The sequence below is a fragment of the Aegilops tauschii genome, chromosome 6 (assembly GCF_002575655.3).
Source record: "Aegilops tauschii subsp. strangulata cultivar AL8/78 chromosome 6, Aet v6.0, whole genome shotgun sequence".
NCBI lineage: Eukaryota > Viridiplantae > Streptophyta > Magnoliopsida > Poales > Poaceae > Aegilops > Aegilops tauschii.
The window spans coordinates 262,492,126-262,519,955 of record NC_053040.3 but is presented as its reverse complement, the minus strand read 5'-3'; positions in this window follow the sequence as shown (position 1 = coordinate 262,519,955).

The following is a 27,830-nucleotide window of genomic DNA, read 5'->3' as shown; positions in this document are numbered from 1 at the left end:
CTCTTCGTTTCACTTGTATCTAAATTCTGTCAAGTATCTTTATTCGTTTTCTAATTCTTCCCGGTGTTTCTTTATCTTATCTTCGTTGATATTTAGATTCTTACGGCGGTTCGTTCAAGATTTCTCTTCCTTCGTTATTGTATCAACTCATTCGTTCTTTCAAATCCTAACGACGATTCGTTGAAGACCTTATTCAAATTTACGCTATATCTCTCTTAATCCTCTCTACAAGTATAAGTGGTATGCCAAATCCGTTGCTTGTCATCAATCTAAATTGGTGAAGGATACGCATATTGTAATTCTTATTCTTGTTTCATTGAGTAAAATTCAATTCCTTATTCCGGAGATTCATCAAAAATTCTTGATCTCATTTGTTCATTTTCTTTCCGGAGTTCCAATTTTTTCTCGGTTATATCATATCAAAGCTCCATCTAAATCATTGCAAGGCTTCACCTTGTGTTGTCAACTTCTCTTTCTTTCTATCATCCTTTTGTATACCGGAGTTCTTCATGGAGGCTCTACATGGTGCTTCGTCAAGGATTCCTTTCATTCTTCAATTGTTCTTCAAGATTTCTCTCGGAGTCAAGATCCATCAAGCTATACTCTAATATAAATATGGTGCTTAACACATGTCTCTCTTGAGGAGTTCAAGCATTCTTCATCTCGCATTCCAAAGTGCAATTCTTTCTACCTTATCTTTTGAGATGGTGCTATGTCATTCTGGATAATTTCCCTTCGGGTTCATGATTCACAAAGTTTTCAAGTGTGACATATCTAAATCCATCATTTTATGTTCGTTCAAGAGGTCTTTTCAACCAATTAATCTTTTTGTTGGAGTTGTATTGGGTTATATTTCACCTATAGCCTTCCCTAAGGAATGTAGCTATTTGTGGTGTTTATCAATGATCCAAATTTTCTCCTACCCTCTCGGCGAGAGAAGTTTTCATCTCTTCGTTGATCTCAAGCAAGCAATTGTTTTCGTTAGTGGCAGAATTTCACCTCAAGTTTTGAGATGTCTCCATAAGCCCACGAAGTTCATATCCTTTCTTTGTTGATTTTTCAACAACTCCGTTCTTCTCCGTTCTTTTCATTGCATTCGTTCATTTCTACCGGAGGCATTGTGATATCGCTCTCTTCGAACCCATCTTCTTGTTCTGTCAAGATCATCTTCTTTCCCTGTATATCCTTTTAACCGGAGTGCTGTCTGAAATCTTTCTTACCCCTTGTGCCATTCTTTTAATAGTTCCGGAGGCAGTGTGTTGTTGATTTCGTCAAGTATCCCCTCATCTTGTCCAATTCATGTTCAATTCCTTCCATTTACAGTCAGAGTGCTGTCCAGATTTTATCACAATTATTCCTTCTCTATCTTGTTTTAACCGGAGTGTTTTCAACTTTGTTCATCTTCGTTGTATTCCTTCTTTAAATTTGTTCAACCTCGCAAGGTTCTTTGGTTTCATTCAATTATCAGAGAAGCAATTTGTTTTACCTCTTCCTCTTCCGCTTTTTCTCCGGTGCCATCCTAGATCTCGGGACGAGATCCTCTTGTAGTGGTGGAGTGTTGTAATGCCCCGAGACCGACGCTTCAGAAGACTTCCATATTTTTCATGATCACTGTGTGTTTCATTTGTGATTGCTCTTTTATTTTTTGCATTGCATCATGTCATCATGCCATCATGTCATTAATCTTTGCATCTCAACTCAACTAAATAAATTGCATGGATCTTCGATCCATTTAAATCGAGGGAAGGGTGACTTCTCTTTATAACATATCCTCCCAATATTAGGGAGCTATAGTAAATATTCCATTAATTTGGAATTGACCATAACACACTTGCAAATTATTCCAATGCCTTTGTTATCTCAATTCTGGGTCTCCAACCTTGCCATATATCCTTTCATCATATTCCGGAGCTCCACCAAAAACCCGAACATTTTTGGACCTTCCCAACCCTCACTTCCTATTCAAATCATTTGAATTTAAATCAAATAAATTTGAATTTAAATCTTTCAATCATGCCACTTCTATTTTTCCTGGATCAAGCGCATTTTTGTAAGTCCGGAAAAATAATCCCCATGCCCAAACTCCACTGCAATCTCTCTCGACATTTCTTCTAAAGCTTTTGTTTCTTTGAAATAGAGAGATATTTAGCGAGAGAGAGAGAAGAGGGCCAGCCAAACCTCCCCAGCCGGCCATCTAGGCCCATCCGCAGCCCAGCTCCTCCATGGCCCAAGGCCCAGGTCGCCCCAACTCTTAACCCTAGCGAGCATCTCCCCTCTCCGTCTCGTTCCCTCTGCCCACCGCCACACACACACACGCATCGAGCTAGGAGCTCCCTGCGCCCGATCCCCTCCTTCTTCCTTGCTTCGCCAGGGAGAGGAGCGAGACCCCTCGCCTGCAGCCGTCGTCCTCTGTGCCCAGCAGGAGCGTCGCGCCCTCATCCCGTTTCCCTCTGCTTTGCCTCTCCGCGCATGGCCCGGCGCCAGTGCCGCTGCTGCTTCGTTCCCGTGCCGCCATGGCCCTCCTCGCATCTCCCTTCCTCGTCCCGCACCCGAGCTCCTGGAGCCCGAGCCGTCCCCGAGCGCCTCCTCCTTGCTGCTTCGTCTGTCGCCGAGCAGGAGCTCCGCCACCTCGACTCCTGGTCCGGCCGCCATCGGCCGCTCCCTCGCCGACCTCCTGCCTCGTCCTCGTTCCCGCGCCGCTCGTCGCCAGAAGCCAGCAGGAGAAGCCCCGCCTCTGCTCGAGGGCCCCGCGACATCCTCTGCTGCACCTCCACCGGCCAGCGACCTCACCTGAACCTCGCCACCGAGCAGCCCGCCAGGACAGGCTAGTCCCGCTCGGAACCAACCTCCTCCACGCGCCAAGTCCCACCACGGCCATCACCTCCCTGACGCCCTTGCTGCTGCTGCTAGACCACCTCGGTGCCACTAGGGAGTGCCATGGCCTCCACCGAAACCCTTGGAATCATCAAGTCCGCCAAGTACCACGACATACGGCGCCCGAACGACTACCGCACTGAACGCCAAGTACAACTATGAACCCGAAGACCTCGGATTCATCAAGTTCCTCTACGACCCGTGTACGACTACGTGATTTCACCAAGTACCCATCGGATGCGCCAAGTTCGACTACATGGACCACCAAGTTCCTCTACCGATGACTCTAACGACTACGAAGCATGTACCACTAGCGTCGATCCGCGAAGACCCCGTGGACGTCAAGTTCCTTGTCGTGACCCCGAGCATCTACGGAACATGAATGACTACTTCCTCTCCGACTTGTGAACCACTACTTCCACTACTTCCCTCAACGAACTTGATCCGTTTCAAAAGGCACGCTTCGAAGGTATAACCCGAGACGACGTCCGTGGAGCGAATGCTTTGTTGTATGAGATGCTCGCGTTTGCACCGTGTCCCAGTTGTGGCTTGCGCGTTCCTTGTTTCCATGCCACCGACATGTGGGACACCCGGTAATCGGGATCACCCCACCATCTTTTGCATGTTTCGCACATCCGCACACTTGCTATTTTGCACCGGTATCTCAATGAGTTATCGGATCATCGGAAGGTTACCGTGGCACCATTTTCGTTATCGTTGGCGTGGCACCCTTTTCGTTCCACCACGGTAACAAATGCTTCATAACATGCTCATGTCCACGTTTTCATAAAATTGCTTAAACCTCGCATATGTCATCCGCATCATGATAACATTTAAAATGTTTAAAATTGTGTTTGCATTAAAATTGCTAAATGACATGAGGATTTTCCGGAATTATTGTTTGTTGTTCCGGCCTCATTAAATTGCCTAGATAGTTAGTTTACTTATGCTTCACCTCTTGCCGTGTTAATCAACATTTAATATTGTTGGGTACATAACAGAGAGAACTAAACAATTGATGTGGTGTTTCGTCAATATGCAACTCGTTGCATATTGAGCTCCACTTAACTTGTAGTTTCGTTTGTGCACTTTGCCATGCCATGCCTCTTTAAACTGGACATGCATCATACTTGTTTGTGCATCATGCCATGTGTATGTGGTGGTTGTTTACTATGTTGTTTGTTTGTTTCCGGGTTGCTTCTCTCGTTAGCTTCGGTTTCGTTCCGGAGTTGTGAGGATTCGTTCGACTACGTCCGGTTGTCTACTTCATGGACTCGTTCTTCTTCCTTGCGGGATCTCAGGCAAGATGACCATACCCTCGAAATCACTTCTATCTTTGCTTGCTAGTTGTTCGCTCTATTGCTATGTCGCGCTACCTACCACTTGCTTATCAAGCCTCCCAAATTTCCTTGAACCTCTAACCTCTGTCACCCTTCCTAGCAAATCGTTGTTTGGCTATGTTAGCGCTTTTGCTCAGCCCCTCTTATAGCGTTGCTAGGTGCAGGTGAAGATGAAGATTGCTCCATGTTGGATTATGTTTATGTTGGGATATCACAATATCTCTTATATTTTAATGCATCTATATACTTGGTAAAGGGTGGAAGGCTCGGCCTTATGCCTGGTGTTTTGTTCCACTCTTGCCGCCCTAGTTTCCGTCATACCGGTGTTATGTTCCTTGATTTTGCGTCCCTTACGCGGTTGGGTGATTTCTGGGACCCCCTTGACAGTTCGCTTTGAATAAAACTCCTCCAGCAAGGCCCAACCTTGGTTTTACATTTGCCTCACCTAGCCTTTTTCCCTTGGGAGTCGCGCTCCCAAGGGTCATCTTATTTTACCCCCCCGGGCCAGTGCTCCTTGGAGTGTTGGTCCAAACTAGAGCCACTTGCAGCGCCACCTCGGGGAAACTTGAGGGCTGGTTTTAGTTGTACGTAGTGTTCATCCGGTGTGTCCTGAGAACGAGGTACGTGCGACTCCTATCGGGATTGTCGACACATCGGGCGGCTTTGGTGGTCTTGTTTTACCATTGTCGAAATGTCTTGTAAACCGGGATTCCGAGACTGATCGGGTCTTCCTGGGAGAAGGTTTATCCTTCGTTGACCGTGAGAGCTTATAATGGGCTAAGTTGGGACACCCCTGCAGGGTATTATCTTTCGAAAGCCGTGCCCGCGGTTATAAGGCAGATGGGAATTTGTTAATGTCCGGTTGTAGAGAACTTGTCACTTGACTTAATTAAAATACATCAACCGTGTGTGTAGCCGCGATGGTCTCTTTTCGGCGGAGTTCGGGAAGTGAACACGGTTTTTCGGTTATGTTTGACGTAAGTAGGAGTTCAGGATCACCTCTTGATCATTACTAGTTCTCGACCGTTCAGTTGCTCCTCTTCTCGCTCTTATTTGCGTATGTTAGCCACCATATATGCTTAGTGCTTGCTGCAGCTCCACCTCACTACCCCATCCTTTCCTATAAGCTTAAATAGTCTTGATCTCGTGGGTGTGAGATTGCTGAGTCCTCGTGACTCACTGATACTTCCAAAACAGTTGCGGGTGCCGACGATACTAGTGCAGGTGACGCAACCGAGCTCAAGTGGGAGCTCGATGAAGCTCTTATTCATTGTGTTGTTTCGTTTCCTGTTGATTAGTAGTGGAGCCCAGTTGGGACGATCGGGGATCTAGCATTTGGGGTTATCTTATTTTCATTTGGATTTGACCGTAGTCGGTCTATATGTGGATTTTGGATGATGTATGAATTATATTTATGTATTGTGTGAAGTGGCGATTGTAAGCCAACTCTCGTTATCCCATTCTTATTCATTACATGGGATTGTGTGAAGATGACCCTTCTTGCGACAAAACCACAATGCGGTTATGCCTCTAAGTCGTGCCTCGACACGTGGGAGATATAGCCGCATCGTGGGCGTTACAAAGCTCAAGGCTCTACATTTTCATTTTAGTGATCCAAGACCACATTGAGACCATAGGAAAAGCCAATAATATTAAAAGGGGATGAGGTGTTGCTTAATGGCTTGCTTGCTCAAAATGCTTGGTGATATGCTCCAAAGCCGTCAACCACTTTCTCATTTCCACATATGTCCCAAACCAAATGTAAAACTCGGCCCAACCGATTTGATCTATCCGGAGCCACCGAGTTCACTTGACATAGCAACTGCCAGAAACCCTAGTCACTTCGGTCTCACTGATAGGGATCTCGGTCTCACCGAGATGGGATTGCAAACTCTCTGTTTCCCTGTCACGTCCCTAGCCTTGCTATGCACTCGGACTAGCTTGGTTGTTGCATCATGTTTAAATTTCTCAGAAACTTGAAATGGGGGATGATAAACCCAAGCAGCAAATGAAATTCAACTAGGTTCAAACTTAAATCTTTTCAATGATCCCAAAATGCCCTTTAGAAATGTTCATCATTTCTGAATTGGTCCAGCACCTCTGACAAAAATGATGCACATATTTCTAGGCCATTCTGGATTTTTGAATTAAATCTTATTGTATTTTATTTTGGGCATTAAATACTATAAATAATTTAAATGCTCAAATGATGTTGGAACTATTTTTGGGCCACTGAAATAATTCAGCAAGTGTCCACGAATATTTTCAGGATTTTAGGAAATGCCTTGGTATTTTTCCTAAGCTCAAAACTATAGCAGAAAACTAGAAAACAGAAACAAATAAAAGAAGAGAGAGAGGAAACCTCACTGTGCAGCCCACCACCGTAGAGGCCTACTGGCCAAAGCTAGCCCAGCCCAACTTCTCTCGCCTGTCGTCTTCCTCCCCGCACCAATAGGACGCCGTGGGCGCGTGGTCGTCGCGCGCGCGCCAGCTCCTGCTTCCACCGCGACGCCGGCTCTTCTGGACGCGCCACAGAGACGCCCAGAGGTCTCTCTCCCCTCCCCCTCACCCGTGGTCTCTCCCCTCTCCTCTGTCTCACTCTCTCACGCAGACACCGAGCGTGCCCGTCGCCGCCATCGTGCCCAGAGCCGCGCCCTCACTTTTCAGCCATGCCCAAAAAGGCTCCGTCTCGTCGCCCTCGACCTCCCCGCCGAGCCACGCATCGTCGGACGCCCTGTGACGACGCCTCCGAGCTCGTCACTGCCGCATCTGCCGCCAGACTTCGCCCGTCGATCTGCGTCGTCCAGTGCCTCCTCGAGCTCAACGACGGCGCCGTTCGAATCTCTGTGAGGCTCCGGTCCTTTTCCCCCTAACCACCTCGTCCATTTCATCCTGTAGCCGCCGTCCTCATGAGCTCCGAAACTCGCCGCCGTCAGGCCACATCGCCGCCGCGGCCAGAGCTAGCTATGACCGCAACCAAGCACTGCAACACGCTTAGCACGCCGTCAGGAGCCTAGAACACTCAACCGTTGCTCCTGCCGTGCACTGCAGCGTCGTTTCGTCGGTCCCGTAGCTCCGGCCACCGCTAACCTCAACGCCAGTGCTGCATCCGGCCACCCCACGGCCTCCCGTGTGTTCCATTGGATGCACGCGAGTGCTAGCTACCCATAGCACCCATCCGCGCGTCGAATGGACGCCGGAGCCGCGATTCTGGCGTGCCTCCGCCGTGGCCAGAGGTCACCGGCGGCTAAGCGCTGGCCTAACCCCGATTAGGCTAGTGCTAATGATGCCTTGTGCCATTGACATGCGGGCCCTCTGCTTGACTAATCGGCTAACCAAATAGTTTAAGGTTAATCTAATTACCGTGGGGCCACGTGTCAGTTTTGACTACGCCGACGTGTCCGTTGACCCGACCCCACCTGTCTGTGACACTAAATGTCATAGGGTCACTGACTAGTGGGTCCTGCCGGTCAGGTTTGACCCTGGCCAGCCCGTTGACTCGCTGACGCAGTGATGACGTCATGCTGACACAGTAAAGGAATTTCTGGATTTATTTTTTATATAGGAAATTCCAGAAAATGTAGCAAACTTCTAAAAATCATAGAAAATAATCTATAACTCAGATTGAAAAGATTTATATATGAAAAATGATCAGAAAAATCCAATCTATCCATCTGTACTGGTTTCATGCATGTATAAACAACTTAGCCTTGCTCTTTAGTTCAAAACATGATAAGGCACTATTTAAATTCATAATTTGAGTTTGGGATTGAACCTTTGGTTCAAAATGACCCAAACCCATCTGTTTGTAGTTGCATTAGCCAAAACCCATTCATATTGCCATGTCTTAGCATGCATCATAATTGTTGCATTGCATTGATTGTGTTCTTCCTTGTTTGCCGGTGGTTGTCCCCTCTCGATAGACGTGGTTCCGACGATGAGTTCGATGACACTGATGAAGAGCTATATGATCTTCGGAAGTGCCAGGCAAGCAAAACCCCCTTGTTCATTCCGATACAATCCCACTCTCTCGCTCCTGCTCTCTTTTATTGCATTAGGACAACAACGATTCATGTGTTACATGCTGCGGTAGTTGAACCCCTTTCCTCATGACCTGTCATTGCCACAGTAAATAGATGAAACCCACTAGCATGAGTAGGAGTTGTTTGAGCCCTGATGTGCCTACTCATTCATGCTTGTTGTCGTGCCTGCTATTGCTTAGAGTTGTGTCCGGTCTGATTCATCGGGGATGAATTGGAATGGTGATGAACATGTCCTACTGTGTGTGAGCTAAGTGTGTGAACACGATTTGGTAAAGGTAGCGGTGAGAGGCCATGTAGGAGTACATGGTGGGTTGTCTCATTGAAACCGTCCTCAGGAACTGAGTTCTGTGTTTGTGATCCATGAACAACTACTACCACGCATTGGAATGCTTAAGTGCCCCTCTCGACTTATTAATCAACATGATCTCTGTCCAGGAGTTGCAACTAGTTTCTGGTGTTTGTAGGTAGTGTTAGTAGTCTACCAAGTGGCACCCGGTACAGGTGGGCTTGGGACAGACTAGGCACCGTGGCCGGGTATGCCAAGCGTCACCCGTTTGGTGGGCTTGGAACCCTGTACACATCGTTTGGGGCCGTGAGCGACACCCCGGCCGGATCTCCTTGCGGATGGAACCCGAATAGGCGATAAACCTGGACTAGAGACTTGAGTGGTTAGTCAGGTCGTGGCCGACTCCCTCGCCAGGCTTCCGCTTGAAGGTTGCCGAGATACACGACGTTTACATGGTGGTAAGTGGCGAGAGCGTGTGTGAAGAAGTACACCCCTACAGGGTTAACTTCATCTATTCGAATTGCCGTGTCCGCGGAAAAGGACTTCTGGGTTGCCTATAACAGTTCATAGACAAGTGAAAGTGGATACTCTAAAATGCGCAAGATAAGTGTGAGGCTATGGATGGCCTTCTCGTAGGGAGACGGGAGCGGATCCATAGTGGTGTATTGATATGGTGAATATGTGGACTCGTGTGCGCTACCTCAAAAGAGTTACTTGCAGTCATAGTTTAGGATAGCCACCGAGTCAAAGCTGGCTTGCTGCAGTCAAACTCCACCACCCGCTTTGTTGATACCGATGCATATGTAGCTAGTTCTGATGTAAGTCTTGCTGGGTACATTTGTACTCACGTTTGCCTATTTTATGTTTTGTAGAGAGACGTCAGTCTCGCTAGTCGTTCCGTGTGGACTTCGACGTTTAGCTTGATACCTCAGCTACGATCTTGTGCCCTCGGCAGGATCTGGTAGATAGTCAGGCTTCTCAGCCTTTTTCATTTGTAGATGTCTGTACTCAGACATGTTAAGCTTCCGCATGTGCTTTGACTTGTATGCTCTGAATGTTGGGTCATGAGACCTATGTTTGTAATATCTCGCTCTTCAGAGCCTAATGAATAAATACTCTGAGTCGTAGAGTCTTGTTGTGATGCCATGTTGTATTTGCACCTATCGAGCATATTGTGTGTATGATTGAAATGCTTGGTATGTGTGGGATCCGACAACCTAGTTGTTTATCCTTGGTAGCCTCTCTTATGGGGAAATGTAGTCTTGTGCTTCCATGAGCCATAGTAGTCCGCTACAGCCCGGTTCACCGGAGTCCTGCTAGCCCAACACTACTGCTCCGGAACACTTGACTGGCCGGCATGTGATTCACTTCGTTCCTGTGTCTGTCCCTTCGGGGAAATGTCACGCGGTGACATCCGGAGTCCTGCCTAGCCTGCTACAGCCCGGTTCACCGGAGTCCTGTTAGCCCAGTGCTACAGCCCGGATTCGCACACTGCTGACCGACATGCTCGATGTTGATTCATGTATGCATGTCCCCGTAAGTTAGTGCCACTTTGGGTTCACGACTAGTCATGTCGGCCCGGGTTCTCTGTCATATGGATGCTAGCGACACTATCATATACGTGAGCCAAACGACGCAAACGGTCCCGGGCCATGGAAAGGCGACACCAGTGGGAATACCATGCGTGAGGCCGCAAAGTGATATGAGGTGTTACCGGCTAGATCGATGTGACTTGGAATCGGGGTCCTGACATTCCCATCGTAACGTTTTGGTCCAACTGAGATGAGCGATCGGTCCCACCGAGTTCGTAATGCAAACTCTCTGTTTCCCTTTCGTAACGTTTCGGTCCACCCGAAATGAGCGAATCGGTCCCACCGAGTTTGCCTGACCAACTCTCTATTTGCCTATTACAGAAATCGGTCCTACCAAGTTTATGTGATCGGTCTCACCGAGATTATGTTATGCCCTAACCCTAATGAAATCGGTCCCAACGAGTTGACATGTCGGTCCCACCAAAAAGCCTAACATTCACATTTTGAACTAAATCGGTCTGACCGAGTTTTCTGATTCGTTCCCACCGAGTTTGGTGAATTGTGTGTAATGGTTAGATTTTGTGTGGTGGCCATATATACCCCTCCACCCACTCTCCATTCGTGGAGAGAGCCATCAGAACGTGCCTACACTTCCAGCATACATTTTCTGAGAGAGAAACACCTACTCATGTGTTGAGACCAAGATATTCCATTCCAACCACAAGAATCTTGATCTGTAGCCTTCCCCAAGTTGCTTTTCACTATCATCTTTCCACCAAATCCATATCTGTGAGAGAGAGTTGAGTGTTGGGGAGACTATCATTTGAAGCACAAGAGCAAGGAGTTCATCATCAACACACCATCTATTACCTTTTGGAGAGTGGTGTCTCCTAGATTGGTTAGGTGTCACTTGGGAGCCTTCGTCAAGATTGTGGAGTTGAACCAAGGAGTTTGTACGGGCAAGGAGATCGCCTACTTTGTGAAGATCTACCCTAGTGAGGCAAGTCCATCGTGGGCGATGGGCATGGTGGGATAGACAAGGTTGCTTCTTTGTGGACCGTTCGTGGTTGGAGCCCTCGGTGGACTCGCGCAACCGTTACCCTTCGTGGGTTGAAGTCTCCATCAACGTGGATGTACGATAGCACCACCTATCGAAACCACGGGGAAAACTCTCCGCGTCTACATTGCGTTTGCTCCCTCCAAACTCCTCCCTTTACCTTCATATGCAAATGTTTTACATTCTGCTGCTATACTCTTCGACTTGCCTGTGTAGGTTGATTGCTTGACTTGTACTAAGTTGCTATAAGCTGCCAAGACTTAAAATTGGGAAAAGGCTAGATTTTTATTTGGTCAAGTAGTCTAATCACCCCCCTCTAGACATACTTTCGATCCTACAAGTGGTTTCAGAGCTTTGGCCTCCATTTGCCTTGATTTCCATAGCTTTGGTGATCATAGCCTTGGTTTCACAACCTAGGAGAGTATGTCGGCTAGCGAGGGAAATTACCACCGTAGAGGTCCTTGCTTTGATGGTACTAATTTTGCTAGTTGGAAGCATAAGATGAAAATGCATATTCTTGGACATAACCCCGCCGTTTGGGCTATGGTGTGTATTGGCTTGCAAGGTGAATTCTTTCATGGGATAGAACCAAACGGTGAAGCTACCGCGGAAGAGTTGAAGATGCTGCAATACAATGCTCAAGCTTGTGATATCCTCTTCAATGGATTGTGCCCCGAAGAATTCAACAAAATCAGCCATCTTGAGAATGCAAAGGAAATTTGGGATACTTTGATTGATATGCATGAAGGTACCGACTCCGTCAAGGAATCCAAATTGGATGTGCTTAAAAGTCAACTTGACAAGTTCAAAATGAAGGATGGTGAAGGTGTCGCTGAAATGTACTCTAGGATTGCTCTCATCACAAATGAGATTGCCGGCTTAGGAAGTGAGGAAATGACTGATAGATTCATCATCAAGAAGATCCTAAGAACCTTGGATGGAAAATATGATACCCTGTGCACATTGATCCAAATGATGCCCAATTACAAAGATCTCAAGCCAACAGAAGTCATGGGAAGAATTGTTGCTCATGAGATGTCTCTCAAGGATAAGGAAGAGCTTCACAACAAGTCAAGTGGTTCTTACAAAGCTTCGTATGATGCTCCTACATAATCAAGTGAGAAACAAACCTTCAATGAGGAATTGAGCCTAATGGTGAAGAACTTCAACAAGTTTTACAAGAGTAGAAGCAAAGAAAGAAGTTCCAAGTCAAGGTCCTACAATGACAAAAGATCTTCGAGCCGTGAGCGTAATTGCTACAATTGTGGAAGACCCGGACACTACTCCAATGAGTGTACATCCCCCTACAAAAGAAGAGAAGATTCACCCAAAAGGAGAAGTAGAAGAGAAGAATCACCACCTAGAGAGAGGAGGAGTAGAGATGATCATTATGAACGAAGAACCTCTCAGAGAAGCAAGGATTCGGAAAGGAAGGACAAGTCATCAAGGAGCTACACAAAACGAAGACATCAAGCTCATGTTGGTGAATGGGTATCCAGCTCCGACTCCGACCATCACTCTGAAAGAAGTTATCACTCCGACTCCGAATATACTCAAGATGAAGGTGTTGCTGGTCTAGCACTTGTGTCAACCAACTCCTACGACATATTTGACTAACCAAATGAAGGAATTGGGAGATGCTTCATGGCTAAAGGCCCAAAGGTATCACACCCCGAGTATGTTGATTTCAATAGTGATGAAGATGATTTGCTAGGTGATGATGATTTACTTGTTGACAACTCTAGTGATGAAAACTACGATGAACTTGCTATTAATCATGCTAATAAGATAAAACGAATGATGATAATAAGAAGGAGATATAGCGTCTAACTAAAGAACTAAACACTCTTAAGTTAGCTCATGAAACTACCTTGGAAGATCATCGAGAACTTTTAAAGACTCACAAGAAGTTACGCTTTGAAAAGCTCAACCTTGAGCAAGAGCATGGGTTCTTAAAAGCAATCAATGATGATCTTCGCAAGAAAAGTTCTTCCTACATTGCCAAGCGTTTACTCTTGTCTACTTACATGCCACAAGTTAAATCTAGCAATAAGAGTAAGAAAGATTCTTTCTCTAGTAGTAACAATAGTCATGATAAATCCAATATTGTTGCTTCTAGTAGTTCTCTTGATTCCACTAACGATTCTCTTAGCCAAGTTACACTTGAGCAAGAAAATAGCTTATTGAAGGGAATTTTAGATAAAGGTGTTTACAAGAGCCTTGCCGAGAGTAAGCAATTTGAGGAAATTGTACACAAGCAAGGAAGGCACCGGAAGAATCAAGGTGTTGGTTTTGAACGAAAGTTCAATGTCAATGGAGTTGAGTGGGAAGAAGATCAATACCCCAAGACAAAGTTTGTTCCTCAACAAGAGAAGTATGATCCTAATTCTTTCCAAGGGACACAAGCTCAAGATGATCTTCCACCACAAGACCACAAGCAAAAGGGCAAGGACAAGCTTTAAGAGGAGATTGATGCATTTGAAGAAGCTCCTAAGGCCTTGGTCAAGTGGTTTCCCAAGACTACATCAAGTACGACTACAACTCCAAGGATTCCCCACAAGATGATGTGTATCCCGAAGAAGAAGAACTAGAGAGTTCTTGAGGGTGACTCCGCCAACATACTTCAATAATATCATCTTGGCAAGGACAAGTGCAAACAACTTCCACATCTTGCACTAGTTCAAGGAGTCACAAACCCTCTTGTTGGTAAGACAAGGGACAAGGTAACCTAATGATTTCATGGACATCATCTATGTGTACATCACTCTATGTCTATGGATATCCTTGTTTGTTCCTTGTGGGACTAACCCGTGTAGGTATTGAAAGTGCAACTCACTCCAATGGATTGCTCCAAATGATCTACATCAACATTGAGCATCCACATCTTCAACATCTACATGAAGTCATCATCGACAAAACCCAAGGTTGTTCATCCCTCTTAGGGGGGATATCACATCTAGGGGGAGCTTTACTCTAATCAATCGAGCTAAAGCAACTCTAATGGTGTGAACACAACAATGCTTTATGTAAAATTGGCAACCCCACTTGTGCTTAAACGATGAGTATGACCTATGATCAAATGTTCTCATTTGACTCCTAAGTCAATATACTCATATATAGATGACCTTGTCATTGCCAATTGCTTGATAGATGCTAGAGTGTGAGCATGTTGGTTGCATATTTAACTCATTCGAGGACATCCATTTCTTGCTTTGATTGTTTGGCTTTTCTTTTACCAAATGGATGGACAAGAATGCCTAAGAACTTCCTCTAGCTATCTATGCTTTTCTCGTCTCAAACTCTATTCATGCTACATCACAAAGTTTGATCAAGTCAGATTCGAACCACTCTGTGTGAGGAGCACTCGGAGTCCCCGATTCGTCATAGACTTAAACTTCCAAAACCTCTCTGTGCATGTCGGTATGACTGATCCATCCACTTCGGTCACACCGAGTTCACTAAGTTGATCTAGGTTTTCAATCTCGGTGCAACCAATTTGAACTTTTCGGTCACACCGAGTTGCAATAACCGCTTGCGATTCTGCATCTCGGTGCCACCGAGTTGTTCCACTCGGTCACAACGACAGGGTCAGGATATATAAACCCACGGGTGAGATTTTGGAAATTTCTTCAAAACCCTCCATCCCGCGCGTGTCCTGCTCTGCCGCCTCGGGTCTCCGGATCGTCTTCTTGTCGCCAGCAACCTCCCGCCGCTAGTTTCCATCGCCGTCAACAGGATTCTGCCCTGCCGTTGTCCCCATAGCGAACTCACCGCCGAGCTAGGGTATGAGTTCGATCTCTTGCGCTAATTCCTTACTCCGATTCTTAGCACAATGTAATGCCATGTTCTTTACCACGTATGAATCGATCTATCCAGAGAAAACTTCCTTTAGGTTAGGTTTGATTCAAAAATTTAGGGTTAGGTCTCCGCCGAACTCATCTCAGACCGACCGAGTTGTAGAAATCGGTCTCACCGATTTGGCTTAGGCCATTGCACATGCGCTTTTCGGTCTGACCAAAAATTGCAAATTGGTGCGACCGAATTCAACTCTCTGTGAAACCCTAGCAATCTCGGAGCCACCGAACTGTGACTCGGTCTGACCGAGTTCACTAGTTTAGACTCCAAAAGTTGCTTCGGTGTCACCGAGTTTAACAAATCGGCAGCTCCGAAATGCTTTCTGTGGAGAACTAAAACTATGTTTCTGACTCATCTGTTTTGCAAAAACTCTGCACTTTGTGATGCTCATCCACTCTACCTCATCTATATCTATTCACAGGGTCTGCTGTCAGTTTGCTTGCCAGAATGTCTGACCAGAGTGATAGCCAGAACAAATCAGAAGAACAAGTGCAAATGAGTGAGGGCACTAGTCCCTCAAGCAGTTATGATGAAGGCAGCAGGAGCACTCCCAGTAATTTGCCCAAGGCAGCCACGAGATCAAGGAAGAAGAGAACCTCAGACTCTGAGGATGAGGACTATGTGGCTGTTGAGGAAGAAGTGAGCTCCAAGAAGAAAGTCCTAAAGAAAGAATATGGAACTGCTACTGCAAAAAAAACCTGGTATGCACAAGAAGGTTCTTGCCAAAAGAGTGCCAACATCCAAGCCAAGGAAAGTTCCAATAGGAGAAACCATGCAGTTCACTATAGAACAATCACATGATGATGTGGCTGGAGGCAAGAAGAAGAAAAGGGCAAGAACCACAACTGCAAAAGTACTTGGAAAATCAACCATGGTGAGAGATTTTGAAGAAGAAGATGAAGAGGAAGAGGATGCTGCACCAGCAACCAAGTCCCAAAAGCTTATGGGGGATGCTATCAAGTCAGGGGCTGCTCCTTCAAAGCCCAAGTCAACCCCCAAAGCTGCTGCTCAAGCTAAAAAGACTTCTAAGCCCAAGTGAAGCACTAGGAACATCCCAGTTGAAGAGAAGAACAAGGCCCCAGTGCCTGAAGTTGAAGAAGAAGATGCTGAAGCCCAAGTGCTAAGGAAACTGAAACCAAAGATTCTAGACCATAATGACACTCATCCAGTGGTAGAGGATATGAGCATCAGGAAGGATGCAGGTCTGAGACTTTGGAGACAGTCTGATCCATATGCTGTGAGGAAGAAGACTGATGTGTACTACAGGTTCCACACCAAAGAACAACAAGATTTCTATGAGACCATTCTATTGGACAAGAAACCTATAGTCTGTGATATGAAGTGGGTTGATTGGGAATTCATTGATGAGAATGAAGACTATTTTCTAGGTGTACATGAAAGCTTCAAAGCTTGTGGAGTTGACAAGTTTGTTGGTCAGAAGTTGACAAAATGGAATGATGAACTCACGATGCAATTCTACTCCACCGCTCATTTCTATCCAGATGGTAGAATTGTTTGGATGTCTGAAGGTACAAGGTACCAGTCAACTATTGATGAGTGGGCCAAGTTGATAAAAGCCCCTGAAGAGCATGAGGATGATTCGGATGTATATGCCAAGAAGAAGAAAGACCACAACTCTATGGCAAACATGTACAAGGAGATCCCAGACAAAGCATTGGATACACACAAATTTGGATCTGTACATTACTTGTTGTCTGGTCTAGCTACAATCAACACAATCTTGAGGCATACATTGTTGCCCAAATCTGGAGATCACAAGATGATCAGAGGCCATTCAATCAACTTGTTGCAGATATTTGACGTGCCTCAGAAATTCAAGGTCATGAGCCTGATTGTTGAAACTATCAAGAGGATAGCTGCTGATCAGAAGAGATCTTGTGGGTATGCTCCACACATTCAGGTGCTCATCAACTCCAAGATGGGCACAGACACTTATTTGTTGGACAAGGAGCACTTACCCTTGAGACCCGAATTTGAAGATAACACAGTTGTGATGAATGAGGATGATCCTACATCTGTGCAAGCATAAGAGAAGAGAGCAAAGGCAAAGGCTGAGAAAGCTGCAAAGATGCCAAGTGTTGAGGAGGCATCTCAAGTTTTTCTAAAGTCAAAACAAGATCATCTAGCTTATCTGATTCAAGAAACTTTGAGGATTGAGAAGGGCTTGGCCACCCTGACTCAGAATCAGGAGAGCTTGGAGAGGATCATTGAGACCAAGTTTTATGATCTTGATCTGAAAGTAACTGAGATACAGACAGCTGTTGAGCAGCTCTAGGAGGAAGCAGAGGAGAAGAAGGGGAAGGCTACTATAGAAGCTTTTCAGAGAGTGCCCAGAGGTCAGAGATCTGCTGCTGTGCCAGTGCCTGACACTAGAGCAACTACTTCAGCACCAGCAGCAATAGCTTCAGTACCACCTCGAGTTGCCACTCCACCAGCTCCAACAACATCTACTGATGCCTTCGTCCTTGGAGTCCTCTCTACACCACCTCCCGAAGATCAAGCCTAGAGAGACGCATAGCACTATGCATTTTCAAACTTTTTGGTAACTTGTTGCCAAAGGGGGGAGAAATGTATAGATCATAGGCTTCGAGAGAGAGTGTTGCTTCTTTGTCTTTTGCTATTTGCTTGATACTTTTGTGTGTGCTTGATTAATACTCTTTATGTCTGTGTGTGAGATACTTGTATAATCATGTGTTTGATCATATCATACTTTAATGTTTGCTTGGATGATATTATCTTTTTATATCCCTATATGATCATTCACTTTGCTTGGTGATGAGTGCATGTTTTAATTCCTATCATTTTGAGCGCTCCACCAAGATGTATGTGACATGGAAGAGTGACCCATGATCCTAATTGATTGTGCATTTGAATTCAAAAGAAAATTTTAAATAATGCACAAATTTAGGGGGAGCTCTTGCTTATCACATACTTCTCAAAGCGACGATGTATTTCAATCTTATTATCATTTGTCGAAGCTTTGATCTATATGTTGTCATCAATTACCAAAAAGGGGGAGATTGAAAGTGCAACTATCCCTGGGTGGTTTTGGTAATTACTAACAACATATAGCTCACTGAACTAATGCTATTTCAAGATGATCATTTCAGAAAGTTCAATGATTGGCATGGCATGGATTAGGAACGTGGACCCCTCAAAATGTTAATGACACATATTGGCTCAAGCTCAAGGCTCTACATTTTCATTTTAGTGATCCAAGATCACATTGAGTCCATAGGAAAAGACAATACTATTAAAAGGGGATGAGGTGTTGCTTAATGGCTTGCTTGCTCAAAATGCTTGGTGATATGCTCCAAAGCCCTCAACCACTTTCTCATTTCCACATATGTCCCAAACCAAATGTCAAACTCGGCCCTACCGATTTGATCTATCCGGAGCCACCGAGTTCACTTGACATAGCCACTGCCAGAAACCCTAGTCACTTCGGTCTCACTGATAGGGATCTCGGTCTCACCGAGATGGGATTGCAAACTCTCTGTTTCCCTTCGTAACGTTTCAGTCCAACCGCGATGAGCGATCGGTCCCACCGAGTTCGCAATGCAAACTCTCTGTTTCCCTTTCATAATGTTTTGGTCCAACCGAAATGAGCAAATCGGTCCCATAGAGTTTGCCTGACCAACTCTCTGTTTGCCTATTACAGAAATCGGTCCTACCGAGTTTATGTGATCGGTCTCACCGAGATTATGTTATGCCCTAACCCTAATGAAATCGGTCCCACCGAGTTGACATGTCGGTCCCACCGAAAAGCCTAACGTTCACATTTTGAACTAAATCGGTCTGACCGAGTTTTCTGATTTGGTCCCACCGAGTTTTGTGAATTGTGTGTAACGGTTAGATTTTGTGTGGAGGATATATATACCCCTCCACCCACTATTCATTCATGGAGAGAGCCATCAGAACGTGCCTACACTTCCAGCATACATTTTATGAGAGAGAACCACCTACTCATGTGTTGAGACCAAGATATTCCATTCCGACCACAAGAATCTTGATCTCTAGCTTTCCCCAAGTTGCTTTCCACTCAAATCATCTTTCCACCAAATTCAAATTTGTGAGAGAGAGTTGAGTGTTGGGGAGACTATCATCTGAAGCACAAGAGCAAGGAGTTCATCATCAACACACCATCTATTACCTTTTGGAGAGTGGTGTCTCCTAGATTGGTTAGGTGTCACATGGGAGCCTCCGTCAAGATTGTGGAGTTGAACCAAGGAGTTTGTATGGGCAAGGAGATTGCCTACTTCGTGAAGATCTACCCTAGTGAGGCAAGTCCTTCGTGGGCGATGGCCATGGTGGGATAGACAAGGTTGCTTCTTCGTGGACCCTTCGTGGGTGGAGCCCTCCGTAGACTCGCGCAACCGTTACCCTTCGTGGGTTGAAGTCTCCATCAACGTGGATGTACGATAGCACCACCTATCGGAACCACGGGAAAAAATCTCCGCATCTACATTGCGTTTGCTCCCTCCAAACTCCTCGCTTTACCTTCATATGCAAATGTTTTACATTCCGCTGCTATACTCTTAGACTTTCATGTGTAGGTTGATTGCTTGACTTGTGCTAAGTTGCTAAAATCTGCCAAGACATAAAATTGGGAAAAGGCTAGATTTTTATTTGGTCAAGTAGTCTAATCACCCCCCCTCTGGACATACTTTCGATCCTACAATTCGATATTCTAAATAACAAGTCACTCAAGCGATCAATCATATTAGAATTGTATTTCAATTGTTTCATAACATTTGCATTGAAGTGATCTTGTTTTCTAATGTAGTTTTCAAACATATAGAGGCATTGACTAGAGTGCATATTGTGAGGATTGTCTTTATCACTGAACTTCATTAGAGAATTTACCTCTACCACCTTAGGGAGTGGTGGTGTATTAAGCCCATGTATTTCTTCAATAGGAGGTAAATTTTTAACATCCTCAGTTTTAATACCTTTTTCCTTCATAGATTTCTTTGCCTCTTGCATATCTTCAGGACTACGATATAATATACCCCTCTTCTTCAGAGTGGGTTTAGCCGGTGGTTCAGGAAGAGTCCAATCATCATAATTTTTCAATATATTATTCAATAATTCTTCAGCTTGTCCAACAGTTCGTTCCCTGAAAACATAACCAACACAACTATCTAGGAAATCCCTAGAAGCATCGGTTAGTCCATTATAGAACGTATCAAGTATTTCATTTTTCTTAAGGGGATGATCAGGCAAAGCATTAAGTAAGCTGCAAAGCATTAAGTAACTGGCAAAGCCTCCCCCAAGCTTGTGGGAGACTCTCTTCTTTAGTTTGCACAAAGTTAAATATTTCCTGTAAAGCAGCTTGTTTCTTATGAGGAGGGAAATATTTTTCAGAGAAGTAATAAATCATATCCTGGAGACTACACACACAACCAGGAGCAAGAGTATTGTACCAAGCTTTAGCATCACCCTTTAATGTGAACGGAAATAATTTGAGAATAAAGTAGTAGCGAGTTTTCTCATCATGAGTAAAAAGGGTGGCTATATCATTCAACTTAGTAAGATGTGCCACAACAGTTTCAGTTTCATAACCATGGAAAGAATCAGATTCAACCAAAGTAATTAACTCTAGGTCGACAGAGAATTCATACTCCTTATCATCAATAAAGATAGGTGAAGTAGCAAACTTAGGATCACATTTCATTCTAGCATTCAGAGATTTTTCTTTATACTTGCATAATAATTTCTCTAAATCATCTCTATCTCTGCAAGAAAGAATATCTCTAGTTGTCTCCTCACTCATAACATAACCTTTCGGTACCTTAGGAAATTCATATCTAGGAGGGCTAGTTCTAGCAGGTGTTTCAGGAGATTCAGTTTCAAGCTCATCATCAGATTCAACAACATCATGTTGTATTACCCTAGCAATTTGTTTATCAAGAAAATCACCAAGTGGCACATCATCATTATCAAGCAAGGTACTAGCATCATCATAAGCATTATCCATAGCAGAAGTAGCATCATCAATAACTTGTGACATATCAGAATTAATAGCATGTGGTGGTGTTGCAAGTTTACTTATAACAGAAGGTGAATCTAAAGCAGAACTAGATGGTAGTTCCTTACCTCCCCTCGTCCTTGAGGGAAATATCTTAGTCTTAGCATCCTTCAGATTCTTTATAGTGATAAATTGATAATAATCCAAAGTGAATCAACAAATATAGCTACACTCCCCGGCAACGGCGCCAGAAAAAGGTCTTGATAACCCACAAGTATAGGGGATCGCAACAGTTTTCGAGGGTAGAGAATTCATCCCAAATTTATAGATTTGACACAAGGACAGCCAAAGAATATTTGAAGGTATTAGCAGCTGAGTTGTCAATTCAACCACACCTGGAGATTAATTATCTGCAACAAGTAATCAGTAGCAAAGTAATATGTTAGTTTTGATAGTGGTGACAACCACAATAGTAACGGTAACAGTGATAGCAGTAATTTTGTAGCAAGTGTAACAATGATGATAGCAGTAGTAACTTAGCAAGAACAATATAGGATAAATTTGTAGGCATTGGATCGGTGACTTGTTAGATGATATTCATCATGAGACAGTTATAACCTAGGGCGATATGGCACTAGCTCCAGTTCATCAATATAATGTAGGCATGTATTCCGTAAATAGTCATACGTGCTTATGGAAAGAACTTGCATCACATCTTTTGTCCTACCCTCCCGTGGCAGCGGGGTCCATATTGGAAACTAAGGGATATTAAGGCCTCCTTTTAATAGATAACCGGAACAAAGCATTACCACACAGTGAATACATGAACTCCTCAAACTACGGTCATCACTAGTAGAAGTCCTGGTTTCCGTCACTCCGGGGTTGCCGGATCATAACACGTAGTAGGTGACTATAACTTGCAAGATCGGATCTAGAACATGGATATAATGGTGATAACATAAACAGTTCAGATCTGAAATCATGGCACCCGGGCCCAAAGTGACAAGCATTAAGCATGGCAAAGTCATAGCAACATCAATCTTAGAACAGAGTGGATACTAGGGATCAAGCCCTAACAAAACTAACTCGATTACATGATGAATCTCATCCAACTCCTCACCGACCAATGAGCCTACGAAGGAATTACTCACTCCCGATGGGGAACATCATGGAATTGGCGATGGAGAAGGGTTGGTGATGACGAAGAACGAAGACCCCCCTCTTCGGAGCTCCAAACGGACTCCAGATCTGGCCTACCGATGAAGAACAGGAGGTGACGGCGGCTCCGTCTCGTGGTTCGCGATAATTCTTTCTCCCCAATTTTTTCTAGAAAAATAGGATTTTATAGCGTTGGTTTCAGGGTCTGTGGGGCCACCAGGTGGGGACAACCCACCTGGGCCCGCCAGGAGAGGGGGGCGCGCCCTGGTGGGTTGTGCCCACCCAGGTGCCCCTCTCCGGTAGGTCTTGGCTCTAGAAATTCTTATTTATTATATAAAAATTCCTCACAAAGTTTCATTCCATTCCGAGAACTTTTATTTCCGCACAAAAACAACACCATGGTAGTTCTTCTGAAAACAGCGTCAGTCCAGGGTTAGTTTCATTCAAATCATGCAAATTAGAGTCCAAAACAAGAGGAAAAGCGTTAGGAAAAGTAGATACGTTGGAGACGTATCACTCTTCTGGCCTCCTCCCGAACCTTCTAGGGTCTCTTCTGGTCCAGAAAAAATCAATCCAAAGTTTTCTCCGTTTGGACTTCGTTTGATATTGATTTTTTGAAAAGCAAAAAACATGCAAAAAACAACAACTTGCACTGGGCACTAAGTTAATAGGTTAGTCCCAAAAATGATATATAATTGCATCTAATGACATATAAAACATCCAAAATTGATACTATAATAGCATGGGACAATAAAAAATTATAGACATTGGAGATGTATCAAGCATCCCCAAGCTTAATTCCTGCTCGTCCTCGGGTAGGTAAATGCTAAAAAACAGAATTTTTTATGTGGAGTGCTACCTATCATATTCATCATATAATCTTTTCTTTTGCAACATGGATGATTAGACTTGAGTGATTCAAAATAATACATAGTCTATAATTTGACATGAAAACATCAGGACTCAAGTATACAAACAAGCAACCACGTCTTTCAAAATATCAACACTAAAGAAAGTTATCCCTAGCCCACTATGCTCAATCGTTGATCCATTCCTGTAACACACTCAACATTAGCTACATCCAATGCACACAATAGACAATAATGTTCTCTAGTTGGTTCTTTATAAGAGAAGAGGGAGACTCAAATAAAAATAATTTTTTTGCATAAAAGTAAATAGATAGCCCTTCGCAGAGGGAAGCAGAGATTTGTAGAGGTGCCAAAGCTCAAAGCTTAAATTGGAGATAATTTTTTTTGAGAGGCATGCTTTTCCTGTCAACGAAAACGAACGAGAATTCCCAATATCTTCCCTGCTAGACAAATTATAGGCAGTTCCAAAACAGAAAGTAAAGTTTATATACTTTCCATAATTCTTTCACAATCCATGGCTAGCCGTATACACGGGTGCCTTCCGCACCGACACTTTCCAAGGAATTTATTATATTGTTTTCATTTCGGGACTGGGCATCCCTATTACTTGCCACACTCTCGTGCAATGACAAGTGAATAAACACTCATCCAGAGAATTATGTACCTAGCATGGAAAATATTGGCCACCCCCTGCTGCTTCATGAGCGATACGGGCACACAAAACGGAAATTCATTTTGAAAAAATAGAGTTGGCACATGCAAATTTACTTGGAACGGCATGAAAATACCCCATATAGGTAGGTATGGTGGACACATTTAGCACAACTTTAGGTCGAAGGAATTGGATGCACAAGCAGTATTTCTGCTTAGTACAAGTGGAGGCTAGCAAGTAGATGGAGAAGCGACCAACCAAAAAACGAAAACGGTCATAAACATGCATTGAACATAACTAACACTGAATAATGCACCATAAGTAGGATGTAACTTCATTGCATAACTATTTACTTTACGTGCATGCATAGGGAATCACAAACCTTCACACCAATATTCTTACTAAAGGACAATTACTCACTAGCATAACTCACATATTATCATCTTCATATCGCAAAACTATTGCAAGGAATCAAGATTATCACATCCAATGATCTTTATGAAAGTTTTTATTATATCCCTCTTGGATATTTATCATATTGGGACCAAATTCATATCTTGTGCAAATTACTATGACTATTATCAACTCCCAAAAAGATACAAGTGAAGCATGTGAGCGCAAACATTTCTTCAAAATTTAATCTCATCAACTCTCAAAATAATATAATTGAAGCATGAGAGCACATTTATTAAAAATTTAATATTACCAACTCTCGAAATAATATAAGTGAAGCATGCGAGTGTATTTATTTAAAATTTAACCATCACCATGCTCAAAAAGATATAAGTGAAGTACTAGAGCAACTTCCAAGCTCAAAAGATTTAAGTGAAGCACAAAGAGTATTCTAACAAATCATGATAAACGTGTGGCTCTCTCAAACAAGTGTGTTCAACAAGAATTATTGTGACAAACTAAAAAGCAAACAAAGCAAAGACTCATATAATACACGACGATCCAAGCAAAACTCATGATATGTGACGAATAAAAATATAGCTCCAAGTAAAATTACGGATAGTTGGTAGAAGAAAGAGGGGATGCCTTCCGGGGCATCCCCGAGCTTAGTTTCTTGGGAGTCCTTGAATATTACCTTGGGGTGCCTCGGGCATCCCAAGCTTAGGCTCTTGCCACTCCTTATTCCAAAATCCATCATGATCTCACCCAAAACTTGAAAACTTCAATTACACAAAACTCATCAAAACCCCATGAGATCCATTAGTATAATAGAGCAAATCACTAATTTAAGTACTGTTGCAAACCCATTCATATTTTATTTTTGCGTTATAAATATTGTATTCTAACTTCTCCATGGCTTATACCCCCTTATACAATCCATAGTTTCATCAAAACAAGCGAAACAATGCATCAAAAATAGAATCTGTCAAAAACAAAATAGTCTGTAGCAATCTGAACATTGACCATATGTTAGGACAACGTGGGAAATTCGTATATCAATAATTTTTAAAAAATAGAATTTTATCATGCTCCAGCAAAGCACATTAATTCTGCTACTGGACGCAAAAATTTCTCCTAATGCACATAATCAAAGAAAATATCACCCAAATCATCCCAAAGGCTTTGCAAGGCACAAACACTAATTTAAACACTAAAACACAATCATAATAGTAGCATAATTGTGTGCTTATTGAAAAATAGCAAAGGAACAAAAATTTAAAGGATAACTATTGGGTTGCCTCCCAACTAGCGCTATTGTTTTACATCCCTAGCTAGGTATAATGCATAGTTTCAAGTGTTGTCATCTTTGGTTTTAGTTCCATAGGTGGCCCTCATGATTGATTCATATAGTGGATTAATTATCTTTCTAGGGAAGTGTTCCATACCCTTCTTTAATGGAAACTGAAATTATCTATTCCCGTCTTTCATGTCAATAATGACACCTATAATTCGTAAGAAAGGTCTACCAAGTATTATGGGGCAAGACGAATTGCATTCAATATGAAGCACAATAAAGTCAACGGGCACATAATTCCTTTTTGCAAGAATAAGAACATCATTAATTCTACCCAAAGGCTTTTTAGTAGTAGAATCCGCCAAATGCAAATTAAGGGAACATTCATCCAAATTGGTAAAACCTAGCACATCACATAGAGATTTCGGAATTGTGGAGACACTAGAACCCAAATCATATAAAGCATTGCGCTCATAATTTTTAATCTTGACTTTAACGGTGGGTTTCCATTCCCCATATAATTTTATAGGAATTGAAATCTCTAATTCTAACCTTTCTTCTAAAGCTTTCATCATTGCTTCAACAATTAATATGTTTAGTAAAAGTCTTATTTTGTTCATAAGAATTGCGTGAATTTAGCAAGGATTGCAACAAAGAAATACATTCAATCAAAGAACAACAATCATAATTAAAGTCTTTGTAATCCAAAAGATTGGGCATATCACTAGTTAAAGTTTTTACCTCTCCAAACCCACTTTTATCAATTTTTTCATTAAGATTTTCACCCTCCGAATTATGGGGACGCCTTCTTGCTAAAGTGGACTCTTCTTCAGTCCCCTTTTCATCAAGTTTAACATTACTAAACAAAGATTAAATGGAAGAAATACCAATCATTTTAATATCTTCGTCGTTACTAGGTGCTAATGATTCCGGCTTAGCTGCCATTTGATTTACTAGCGTAGCTTGTGCATCAGAAATTTTTTTCTAGCAAGTTTTTAGTATGGGCGAACTGAGATTGAAGATTAGAAACTTCTTCACTAACATGATCCAGTTGTTTTGCAATAGCATTAAGCAAAATAGAGTGTTCCTTAAGTTCTTCTATAAAAAAATATTGTGCTCAAATTGTGTAGTCATATAGTCCTTAGTGTTTTTCTCAATCTCGACCAATATATTAGGATAGCAAATATCATGATAATTTTCTCGAGACATCATAACTACGCAAATAAGATAACAAGCAAGCAAAGAGGAAATCAAGAAAAAGGCAAACAAAAAATATTTTTGTAAAAACTTTTTAGAAGTGGGGGAGATGAAAACGAGAGGCAAATGGAAAATAATGTAAATGCAAGGTGATGAAGGTTTATGCAAAGGTACTTCATACTTGATGATGTCTCCCCGGCAACGGCACCAGAAATTCTTCCTGCTACTTGTGATCTGCGTTGGGATTTCCCCGTAGAGGAGAGGATGATGCAGTAAAGTAGAGATAAATATTTCCATCGGTTATGAACCAGGTTAATTATCAATCTAGTAGGAGAACCAAGAAACGACTCGTTAGCAGTACCTGCACACAAACAACAAATCCTTGCAGCCCAACATGAACAAGGGGTTGTCACTCCCTTGACGGTTATGAGCAAGATTAAATTGTATAGTTTTTAATTCATAAATCGAACAAAAATACAAAATAAAGTAAATAAAAGAAAAATGCAGCAAGGTAGTCTTGGTTTTAATATAGTATAGAAGATAGACCCGGGGACCATAGTTTCAACTAGATGTTTCTCTCTTGAAAATAGCATATGATGGGTAAACAAATTATTGTTATGCAATTGATAGAAAAACGACTAATTATGACGATATCCAAGGTAATGATCATATATAGGCATCACCTCCAAGACAAGTAGACCGAAACAATTCTGCATCTACTACTATTACTCCAAACAATCGACCGCTATCCAGCATGCATCTAGTGTATTATGTTCATGGAAAAATGGAGTAACACCTTAAGCAATATAACATGATGTAGACAAGATCAACTCACGTATTAATAAACCCCATCTTATTACCCTTAATAGCAACGATACATACGTGTCATCTCCCCTTTTGTCACTGGGATTGAGCACCGTAAGATCGAACCCATTACAAAGCACCTCTTCCCATTGCAAGATAAATCAATCTAGTTGGCCAAACCAAACCAATAAACCAAAGAAGAAATGTGAGGCTATAGTAATCATACACAAACGAGTTCAGAGAAAACTCAAATAATATTCATGGATAGATCTAATCATAAACTCACAAATCATCGGATCCCAACAAACACGCCGCGAAAAGTCATTACATCAAATAGAACGCCAAGAACATCGAGGAGAACATTGTATTGAAGATCAAATAGAGAGAAGAAGCCATCTAGATACTAACTATGGACCCGTAGGTCTGTGGTAAACTACTCACGCATCATTGAAGGGGCAGCAAGGCTGATGTAGAGCCCCTCCGT